The sequence below is a fragment of the Eumetopias jubatus genome, unplaced genomic scaffold (genome assembly GCF_037043125.1).
Source record: "Eumetopias jubatus isolate StellerSeaLion01/CBP00866 unplaced genomic scaffold, mEumJub1_p1.0 scaffold_2, whole genome shotgun sequence".
NCBI lineage: Eukaryota > Metazoa > Chordata > Mammalia > Carnivora > Otariidae > Eumetopias > Eumetopias jubatus.
In genome coordinates this window covers 85,448,553-85,460,561 of record NW_028274808.1, presented here as the reverse complement: position 1 = coordinate 85,460,561, position 12,009 = coordinate 85,448,553, and the positions used below count along the sequence as shown (strand labels likewise).

Sequence of the window (12,009 nt, the reverse complement as noted above, 5' to 3'; positions counted from 1 at the left end):
CCCCCAAATTCCCAGAGGCAGAGTCAACGCACCCTTTCTGTTGGACCTCCCAGCACTCTTCCCATACAACCCTTCTCGACAGCCCCTCCCGTTGCACCCCACCTTGGCAAAGCTTCATCTTAAACAGTCTGATGCTGGCTCTACATTACTTGTTCCAACAACCTCCAAGAGAAACTGCCTAAGTTGGAAGGCAGTCTGCTGGTGTTAAAACTAATGGGAGGCTGACAAAGCTGGGAGCTGGGTCCCTGGCAGATGCCCGTACTTACAAATGCCTACTTAAAAGAAAAATAAGTAGGGTATTAAGCACTTATATGTTGGTGTCTCTGTTTTATCTACATTATGCCCAATGTGCATTATTTCTTCCCCCCTTTCACCTAAGAAACAAATCCTTAATTTGAGTCACTCGTCCAGGCCGGGAAGCAGTCATGTCTATCTGAGTCAGTGTGCCAGGCTGGCCTACATATTATTTTAATCTGTCCCACTTTTCTTTGTATTGGAAAAGTTTAGGTCAGCTCAGCAAACATCAAGTAAGTACCTACTGTGGGCAAGGCAAACCCCGTGGGCACAAAACACAGTAAGACAGAGTCCTTAAGGTATGTATAATCTAGTAGGGGAGAAGGCAAAGCAGTGATTTTCACACTTGTTTAGGAGTGAACAAGGGCTGTGAAACAAGCATTTCCCCACCTCAGTGGCAGAGTCCTTTGGCATTTGTCACATCAGTCATTAAAACCAGAGATGGCTGCAGATGACTGCCCTCTACAATGATGCAATAGCTAGGCTGAGGGTCAGGAAAGGCATTGGGGTAGCATACGGTGGCATTCTGTGGGACAGGAACCTCACTGATCTGTCCAGACCCCAGGGGGAAACTCGCCCATGTCATCCAAGTCCAGGAGGCCTGAACAGTCAGCAAATGAATTTACCCATTTATTCGTGAGAAATGCAAATACTCAGTGCACCGATGCTCACTTAAGAAGAGGCAGTGTCTTCTCTTTCCAGGAGTGCAACTCTATCTTATAACCACCATTCCTCCAACATCCCCCTCTCCTGGAAAGTGTGCCTTCTTTATCTATCCCAACCTGGGATTAAGCACCGGACATCTTCTTCATTGTTCTAAAATAACAGGGACACACAGACACACAAATTCCACGAAGTCAAATAAACTAGATCCCTTACTTGACAGGATGAATCCAAAAGATCCCCATAAAGTAAATGCCCATAATTATTCCAAAAGTCGGGTGGAAATTAGCACAGAGTGGGATTTGGACTCAGAAGAACCAATTAGGAACTCTGGATAGTTTTCATCTTAGGGCAAGACATCTTATTTTCAATGCCTCGGTTTTCTCAAGGATAAAATGGAAGACAATATCACAGTTACGAGATTGTTCTTGTAATAAGACTGAATGTAATGGGATTTAAGGGCAACGGGCTGCGTGGAGTAAGGGGTTAAGAAACCTGTCTGGAACTTGCCAAGACACTCCTTTATTTAATTTGACTTCTACTTAGATGGCATGTCTGTCAAAAATGGCTTTGGGATACTACTGATAAATGCTTGAGGCTGAGCGGGGGAGGCGAAAGGTCCCCAGGCTCCCTTGCTCTGCTCCTGCTAAAAATAAGCAGCATACTGGGAACCATGAAGCTCAGTGCCTGGCTCATAGGAGGATTTTCATGAAGTTCTGCTGAAATCTGAACCACAAGTTCTTCTGAAACTGTCACCACTAGTGACAGTTTCCTGACGTGTTGTCTTATAACAATGTCTTAAGGTTTGGTTCCCACCGTATCACCATATGGAATACCTTGATGGGCATGCTACCAATGAAATTCACTTCCTTCTGCTCTGGCAACCTGGGGTCATAGAAAGAGCTGTATCGTTGAGTCACCTAGTGTTCAGACGAGCTCAGTTCTGGCTCTGACTCTGTTATAACCAGTTCTGTGGTGTGGACATGCCACTTCTCGTTGCTTTGACTGGCTCAGTTGTAAAGTGATCATAATAGCACTTGCCTTCCTGAACCAGGGTTATTAATCAAAAAGCCTACGGGAGGTTAACCATGGGCAAGTCCTACAGTTGTCCTTGGTCTTTGTCCAAGGACAGGAATTCATTTAGGTTCACTCCAAACCCACAGTGACCATAGCCGACCTGAACACACCAGGAAAAACAAACGTTCACTAAAGTGGAAATTAATTCATTTGTTTGATCTGGCCTGTATGAAATACATTAAAATCCCTGCGGCCTGTAGTTTTCCAAGGGGTAAATTTCCACGTAATGTCACACATGTATGCATTTTTGTTTTCTCTACTGTGGCGTGGATTTACTGCAAAGACCTCTCTAATTAATTTTCAATTATCTGCTCATGGAAGAGTATATTAACAGGAAGAGCAGAAAAGAGTGCGCCAGCTAAGCTGGAGTCCCTTCACTGTTAACTAGAAATACAAGTACATCATTCGTAACTGAGTGTTTGTAATACTTCACTCTTCTTGAATCAAAAGAAGAAACAAAATCCCCACAATACTGGAAATGGCGCATACATTGGTTCTAAGGAACACACACTACAGTCTGGGCTTAGGGAATTCAGTCAAGGATTAGCTTACATGGTTTAATGAGCCTCTAAAGGAGTGTCATCACAGATAAAGGTTCTTCAAGGGCAAGCACAGCTCACCGGGCAGAGCAGCCAACAGAAGTGGTCCCAGTTCTGGAATTCTTCAGTCCTGGCCCTGCCACTACCCCACTCTCACACCCAGCCTCCCTGAGCCTCAGTTTCCCCACCCTTAATGTCTCACTAGACTTGTATATTCTGTAACACACAGCAGGGAAGGCCCCTGAAAAGGTTCACCCTGATCCACTCATCTTGACCACCACAAAGGTCCCCAAGTGAAATCCACCTCCAACACCCATTATCTGATTTAACAAAATCTCCGGTGTCACTCAGGGACAAAGAAAACTGAGTTGTTTAAGGAAGACACCCCACCCCCACCCCCACCCGCCGCCACCTCTGCAGAGTGAGGGCTTCTGATGAGATACCAGCTCATCAACACTGAGTGTGCATTCACAACTTGGCACCACCACCTTCCACTAAGATTTAGATGAAAACGAACAGGTACATACATACCTACTCTAGGGTCCATGCTGAAATATTTTAAACTACAGACAGTATAGCATTGTAATACTCACATGAGGTGCACGTACAGTTAGAAAACTGTTGTGAAAATTCTTTGAAAACTTAAGGTACGAGATATTCAGACAGAAAGTAATACTGTCAATCGAGGTACGCAGGTGGCCAGCCAAATCAATAACTACACTCTTCCACATTAACCCAGACTCACCCTTTCCCTTTGTAACACTGAGCAGAATCCTCCCTCGGTTTGCAATGTTGTGCTTATCCCCCTTCCCACCGCCTTAAATGACAAACTCCTAATTGTTTAATACCTCTCTTTCTATCCCTCCTCCCCTCCAAGTTCTGCTTCTGTAGTACCTATTGAATTTATTTAAAATTACTTGTACATTTTGCCTCATTCCACATCTCCTCCTCTTTCCAGACGGCCTCTTATGGCGGAGGCTGACTCTTTCCGACTCCTAGGTCCTGCCCTTTGCTTGGAGCACAGTAAGCCCTGACCACACGTTTGATCAATGGATGAGTTCCCTAGTTTTTGAAAACCTACATAAGTTATCACTGTGCTGCCTAAACGCTATGGATACAAAGAATCAAGACTCTGGGAGAGGGAAAATATTCCTCCTTTAGGCTCTATCCACACAGAATCCTGCAAGATGGGAAATCTGAGCCGGAGAATCCAATCCCCCCACCAACACACCCCCCCAAAGAAAAAAACCAACCCAGCCGTCAAGATTTTCTTAGAAGTTTTATTACTCATAACTCTGAAATGGCTGTCAAAATACTGAACCTCTTATTTCCCACACGAAGCGCTGTTTTAGCAGCTGCTCTGGTCAGCTATTTCTGGTGTTAAACAATCTTTGATTGCCTGAGATAACGGAGTCAAATTATGGCCCTCAAAATAACTCTTCCCCACATCTACCTATGGTATTAGTTCGGAGGCATCATGTAACGTAAACATGCTGTTTTCAAGGAGATTCAGAAAACACTACAAAATTGGTACGTTTAGGCTTCCCATCTGCCTGTGGGCACTGGAGGGTGTGACACACAGAGTCATCACTTGCTCGGCTCCCGTGTCAGGAGAGTGTGGACATGTAGGAATGTGCCCGTGACAATGATCAATCACCTACTGACGATCTTGGAATTACTTAATGTCAAAGCGGACAAGGTCCTGAAGCTCATTCGGCCTTTCTCTGCCCCCTTGGCCATGCAGCCAGTCAGAGGTCTACAATGACCATGGAAGCGAAAGGTCAAGGGCATGGGCAATAAAAGTCCCTCCTCAGAGAATGCCACGGATGCCCTAAGCACTACTGTTCAAGGACATATTGCAAAACCACAGAAGAGTATAGGAAATTACAAATACATGCACCACTACTCTGACTTTCAACATCTGGCCTCATCTGCCTTTTTTTTTTCTTTAAACAAAGAAAATGTAACACACATAGCAAAGGTCCCTTTAATGTCTCCTCAATTCTATTTCCCTCTCTCCATTGACCACTGTCAGCTTGCTTTGTATTCTCCCCAACCAGGTCCTTAAACTTTTATCGCCCCACGTGTATGTACATGAATGCACACTTTACACTGCTGTGCACTTTAAAATTTGCATTAATGATAATGAGTAGATACTGTTTGGCAACCTGTTTTCACCCAATAAAATGATTATAAAATTTACCCAGGTTAGACTTGTAAATTTGATTCACTCATTTTAAATGCTATATAATATCCACTGTATAAATATAAGTTACTCTTTTTCCTAATAAAGGACATTTGGGTTTACCTCCAATTTTTTTCTTGTAATAGGCACTGCAATCATTTTCTTTGTATATGATGTTTTAAGCGTGTGAAAACATTTTAGAATGGAACTGTCATAGGGTAAGTGCATCTTTAAACCTCATCAGACATTACAAAATTGCTTTCCAAAGTGATTGTGCCAACTTACTCTTACCAGGAAAGCCAGACAATATGTTTCTCTACAATGGTCCAAACACTTAGTATTATCAGTGTTTGGTTTTTTATTTTCACCAATCTCAAGGGTGAGAGATAATATCCATTTGTTATTTTTGTTTTTAAGTAAGCTCTACACCCAACACTGGCGCTTGAACTCACAACTCTGAGATCAAGAATTACATGCTCTACCAAGTGAGCAAGCCAGGTGCCCCTCCATTTGTTGTTTAAATTTGCATTTTTCTAATTATTAATGAGTTTGAGTATCTTTTCCTGTTTATTATTTACTCAGGTTTTCCATTCTGTGAGCTATTTGCCTTTCCCACTGAACTGACTTGTGCTGGAGATCCAGTTCAGAGATTCGGAGTTTACCATTTAGAGGCTTCCACGAATATATACCCCGATCAATTCATTTCACCAAATACCCACTGATCTCCCTAAAGCCAGACAGGCAGTGTACTTGGACTTACTTCTTTATATATATTCTATATAAATGGAGGAATTTGGGACCAGTATCTGCAAACCCCTCTGCATTGCTCCCATGGGAAGTTTCTGTAGGTCACGGGCTCTCACCTTCTCCTACCTGCTGCTCCCAAGTTGTTACTGGTACATCCCTTGCAAGTCTTAGCACTGACTAAGATCACATGCTCTTAGGCAGAAAGTAATTAAACAGTAACACCCAGAAGCAACTGCTGACAGCATTATAACCTCCAGCCACACCATAGTTTTTATACTTCTCTTAATGACTCTTGTTTGCAGTTTCTTCCCACCAGTCTGTGAGCTCCTGGAGGGCAGGCACAGCCTTGTTTTACCTTGGAATTCCCAAAGCCTACGGTAAGTCCCTCAAGTTACGCTGAATATTTATCAATTGGGCCACAAAGTTTCCACTTTGATGGACATTGGGGGGAAACCAAGAATTATTTTCAAACCTTATTCAGCTACCATAGTACCTAATAAGTTCTAGCAAGTTGACCTTAAATAATTAAAATTGTCTAAGAATCATTCAATGAATGGAGACCAATACTTGAGAAAAGGTTGGAAAAATCCCACTTCAGAGAGTGCAAGATAATACAGATCAAACTCACATCTAAACTTTGTACCCTGGGAGATCAACTTCTCTAATTTCGGAAGTAATTTGTCACTTTTTAATGAATATCGAGATTTATCTGGAATTAAGATGGATCAAAAAAAGAGATATTTAGGGAAAACACGAGCCTTTCTATTCTACTTTTGGGAACTAGTCCAGAGATGGGCAGCTGTTGCCAAAAAAGCACAAAATTACCCCAAAGTTTAACCAGTTGAAACTCTTGCACCCACACACAGATTGGTAAACAATTCATTTGCGTACCATACTGGCCAAGGGACCAGGTGAGAGATTACGAAAACCATCCTGTGTGCCCAGCAGTGAAGGGGAATGCTGGAATTGCCAGGTGAGGGGTCAGCTCCAGAGCTATAAACGCACCCGAGTTCACAGTGTCCCCATGATTGATGTGAAGGTACACACAGGCTACTGTAGCCCAGCTACAGTATCTCTGAGAGAGGCCATGTCTGTTCTCTGGGGAAGAAGCTGAGGAACGTAGGTGTATTGGGGGAGATGCCTGGGGCTGGAGATGGGGGGCAATGAGCTTTCTCAGTTTCACAACCCCAAAGAGTCTAACAACCTTTCTCAAGTAGGGGTCGTACTGGCTAAAAGGGAGAGACCAATCCCAATACTGGGATTCTTCCCTGCTCCGCGGGGAGCCTGCTTCTCCCTCTCCCACTCCCCCTATTTGTGTTCCATCTCTTGCTGTGTCTCTCTCTGTCAAATAAATAAATAAAATCTTAAAAAAAAAGGAGAAGTAGATGACCCTCTTTCTGATTTGGGGTTAGGTCAACAGTAGCCTCACGCTACCGCACAACGCCTACGTCATCCATTTCACTTCATCTCACCGTGTAGACAACTTCTCATCTCACATTATCACAGGGAGAAGGTGAGTGAGTACAAGAGAGGGAGATATTTCAAGTGAGAGAGACCACATTTGCATAACTTTCTTACAGTATATTGTTATAATTGTTCTATTTTATTAGTAGTAATAATTGCTACTCTCTTGCTGTGCCTAATTTATAAATTAAACTTTATCACCGGTATGTATGTACAGGAAAAACACAGTATACATGGGGTCCAGTGCTACCCACAGTACCAGGCATCCACGGGGGGTTAGAACGTATCCCCCACAGACAAGGGAAAACTACGGCACACAGAAAGTGAGGGCTCAAAAGGAGAGAAAGAAGCCATGACTTTCATATTTTCCACCACAGAAGATAAAGCACACAGGCGGGTTTATACCTAAAGTAATTGCAGAAAACTGAAATCTGAAGAGCATCTCCTCAGCAGAGCCTTTGTCATACAGCCAATTAGTATGTGCTGCTCCAATCAACCAAGCACCCTTGAAGGCCCAGTCTTCCAGGAGCTGCTCCATTTCACCCTGTAAGCCAGTCTCTTAAAGTCACACGCACCTCCTCCTACAAAAACGGAGGGCAGTTGCAATTGATTTTTCCTTCTCTTTGGGGCCGTGTCTGAGAAGGAATCATTAAAATAGTTTACCACCTTACCTAACACCCTGGTTAGGACCAGCTACAATTTGCAGGGCCCAGGGCAAAAAGAAAATGCAAGGCCCCTTGCTCAAAAATTCTTAAGTTCAAGACAACTAGTAGAACATTCAACCAAGCCGGGACCCCTTTCAAATGCGGGTTCCTGTGCTACAGCACAAGGCCACATCCCCAAGAGGCTGTCACTGACCCCAGCGCTGCAGTGGTGATTTCATCCCCACAGACAAGCTTGTTGTTCTCAGACTTTTATCAGGGATTCAAGTTTGCTCTGATAGAGACCAGTGAGGACAATGAACTGAATTCATTCAAAAAACACTCTAGGCTCCTGTGTGTGCTCAATCTGCAAACAAGCCCTGAACCCAGAAAGAGGAAGGTAGACGCACTTTTGTTACATGGACTGATGCTTCCATATATGCAGCAGGAAGGTGTACTCGTTCTAATCTTGACTATAGAGGCAGGTTTGAAAACCTGAAATGATGGCTCAGGGCTGGCCAAGGTCAGCCTGCAGAATGAAGATGAAGGGACCTTTCTGGTGCTGGTGGGAGTAGCTCCTCACTGTGAAGCCCACCGTTTCTAAGAGATAAGCCACATCCACCACCTCAGGGAAACCTGGGCATGATGGCCCTCGTATACCTTCTACCAGGTGGGCCCACATTTGTAGGAGCCACTCACTCAGTCCTAAGAACATTGCCAACCCTCCTAATTCATGTAACCCCTTCTCCACAATGAATCAGTATCATGAAATAGAAGCAATCATGAATTTTAAATTACATTTAGGTAATGACCTAGTACGTCTAAATAAGTTACAATACATTTATGCAATGATAGACATTTAAATCATGCCCGTGGGGCGCCTGGGTGGTTCAGTGAGTTAAGCGTTGGACTTCAGCCCAGGTCATGATCTCAGGGTCCTGGGACCCAGGCCTGCACCCCGCTCCCTGCTCAGCGGGGAGTCTGCTTCTCCCTTTCCCTCTGCCCCTCTCACCCCTACTCGTGCACACGCGCACTCTCTCTCAAATAAATAAATAAAATCTTTAAAAAATAAAAAATAAAATCATGCTCTCAAATGATTATTTAATGTCACGATGAAGCATATCTAGTATGTTACGTGAAGAAAAGAGCACAAAACTTAAAATTTTTGTTCCCTATGATTCCAATCAAAATATAAGTATAATATTACTATATTATAAACTAAAATACATGATTTTTAAAGACTATAAAATTAACATATTGGTGGGTAAAATAATTTTACTTTTATCTGTATTGTTCTGTATTTCTAAAAGTTTTCCAAATGTACATTCAATATTTTTCTGATGCAAAAAAATTGCTTTGTTATCTCAATTACTTCCGACCTTCTACTTTGGGCTTTTTTTAGTTAAAGAGAGGTAATAGCCTTAAGCAAGTAAATGGTCACTGTGTTTATAATAAAGCTGCTACTTCATTCAAGATAGTCACAGCTTAGGGATGCCTGGGTGGCTCAGTCGTTAAGCCTCTGCCTTCAGCTCAGGTCATGATCCCAGGGTCCTGGGATCGAGCCCCGCATCGGGCTCCCTGCTCTGCGGGAAGCCTGCTTCTCCCTCTCCCACTCCCCCTGCTTGTGTTCCCTCTCTTGCTGTGTCTCTCTCTGTCAAATAAATAAATAAAACCTTAAAAAAAAAAAAGATAGTCACAGGTTAGTCATCTTGTTGCTAGAATGCAATCCCACAGGTCAATATCTCAAAGAGTGGCATCCTCAAAAACACACTCTGATGGAGAGGGGCCTGCCTTTTATCTTTTCGAAATTTGTTTAAAGTTCATTTTTTCCCTCTAGTATACGAAGTGCATCAATACCATAAACTGATACATACTCAATCACACAGCACCAAATTACTTAACTCAATTGTAGGGACTACATATTTAAACAACTAGCTTAAGTCAGGAAGTTTATATTCCCCAAATAAAAACTACAAACATTGGGGCGCCTGGGTGGCTCAGTCGGTTAGGCGTCTGCCTTCGGCTCAGGTCATGATCCCAGGGTCCTGAAACTGAGCCCCGAGTCGGGCTCCCTGCTTGGCAGGGAGTCTGCTTCTCCCTCTGCTACTCCCCCTGCTTGTGCTCTCTCCTACTTCCAGATAAATAAAATCTTTAAAAATAAATAAATAAATAATAAAATCTACAAACTACAAACATTAAACGGATGAAATTCGTTTTGCTACTTTTATTACTGAGTCTTCATTATAATGGTAAATACCCACGGCGCTGCCTTTGGCTACATGTAAGTGAGGCAAAGAAAGATGCTATGTGCTTGTATCTACATAGGAAATGTCCAGGAAGGATGTACATTAAACTGTTAATAACGGTTACTTCTGGGAAATGACATTGATTTGGGGAGACACACCACTGGGAAGAAGTCAGACTCTTTTGACTATCAGAACCGTATTTTTATTTTTATTTTTTTTTAAGATTTTATTTATTTGAGAGAGAGAGAATGAGAGATAGAGAGCACAAGAGGGAAGATGGTCAGAGGGAGAAGCAGACTCCCCGCTGAGCTGGGAGCCCAATGTGGGACTCGATCCCGGGACTCCAGGATCATGACCTGAGCCAAAGGCAGTCGCTTAACCAACTGAGCCACCCAGGCGCCCAGAACCGTATTTTTAAAAGTAATTTTTATGCTGTTGGAATTATGTAAAACCAGACGCGTGTGCAAGTATTATAATAAAATAATAACCCAAGAACTAGTAAAGGAAAAAATATCATCATGAATATATCCTGCTCTAAGACTTTATAAAAGATGAAACTCTGTAACCAATCAGCTCTGGTATTCTCTGTGCCAGGATGTGGCTACCAGAAACATGTCACCCACCTTCGGCTCGCCATGACTGGGGACGGAGAGCAGGACTGCCACGCTGGACCAGACAAGGCTGCCCTTCACCAGGGACTATGGTTGAGGCTAACACACAGGGCTCAGAGGTGACCTGGGGTGAAAGATGAGGCAGGCCAGTCACACCCTCTTCCGGGGAATTTGAGCTGAGAACTGGTAAGTGAAAAGTCAAATAGCTACAGAAGCAGATGAAAGGATTTCAAGGCAAGGGAATGTAGCACACAAGCCAGATGACCGGGAAGCAGAAACACTGAGGTAAAGGAAAGCTAGAAAGCAGAGATCAAGAAAGCCAGCCGTGGGCAAAAAGAGAAGGGGACAGAAATGGAGAGGGCAGACAAGCGCGCGCGCACACACACACACACACACACACACACACACACGCGCGCGCGATCCCCAGGAGCCGGCAGGGGAGGAGGGAGCAGAGGGGCCACTTCCCCACTGCTGCCTGGCTCTCTGTCAGCTTTCCAAGCCCGGTTCCAGTCCCTGTGCATCCTGGCTACAAGCACCAGGCACTAGAGCCCTGAGTTCCTTGCAACCCAAAGCGCCCAACCGAAAACCCTAACTAACCCCGTTGGCTCATCTAAGATGAACTGAGTAAACATTCCCTTCTGTACGGCAGAAGGCTAGTGTTATATAACCAAGTATCAGGGCATTAATAGCAGTTTAATAATACGCTTTCCAGCCTTGCATCCCAATATTCCAGAACAGACAAAAATAGCAGCTACAGAACTGTAATTAAAACAGCCATGCTATTTACAGGGGAGATACAGCAGCCCAGCTTGAGCACTGGGAATTCTGACTCTATCACCTGCAAGGCATGCACCTCCACTTGCACTGCCCCTTCAGAAGAATTCCAGCTTGGGGCGCCTGGGTGGCTCAGTCGGTTGGGCCGCCAACTCTTGGTCTCAGCTCCTGTCGTGATCTTGGGGTTCCTGGGACGAAGCCCTACGTCTTTATCTTCCGGCTTTCTGCTCAGCGGGGCGTTGGCTTGAGGATTCTCTCTGCCCCTCTCCCCTGCTAGCATGTGCACACTCCCTCTCTCAAATAAATAAGATAGATTGATATCTAGATAGATAGAAGAACTCCAGTTCTAGCTCAGCCTTACTGCACCTGGATAAGGTTAAGGGGACACATTCAGTTTGTGATACATCAAGTGAGAGCAACCTTCACCTAAGGTCCAGAGAAAACTTCAAAGAGAAAAGTGAGCAGGGAAGACCTGAAAATAAAGAGGCTATCATGGTACCAATGACTGAAGACCTAAACAAGGAAGCTTCCCAAATATGGTTTCACTTTGCAAAGCCAGGTCTAGAGCAGCAAGTAACGCCTTTATTTTGTCAAGTTGTTCATCATGATATTATGCGTTTTGCAATCTATGTAAATGACCTGCATATGCAGACGAGTCCCTTATGGAATACAGGAGATCCAATTGAGATTTCCTAAGAAATAGTTCAGGTATGGCCTAGAAATAGCCTATTTGGAAAAATATTGATAATGGATGGAAAAGGGGATCAC

The 12,009-nt window shown here is 43.8% G+C and overlaps 1 protein-coding gene across 1 annotated transcript in view; it reads right to left on the bottom strand.

Annotated features, from left to right (window-relative positions):
- TBC1D9 (TBC1 domain family member 9) overlaps positions 1-12,009 on the bottom strand; it is a 115,782-nt gene that overhangs the window by 68,388 nt on the left and 35,385 nt on the right. The gene's annotated exons all lie outside the window — the stretch shown is intronic.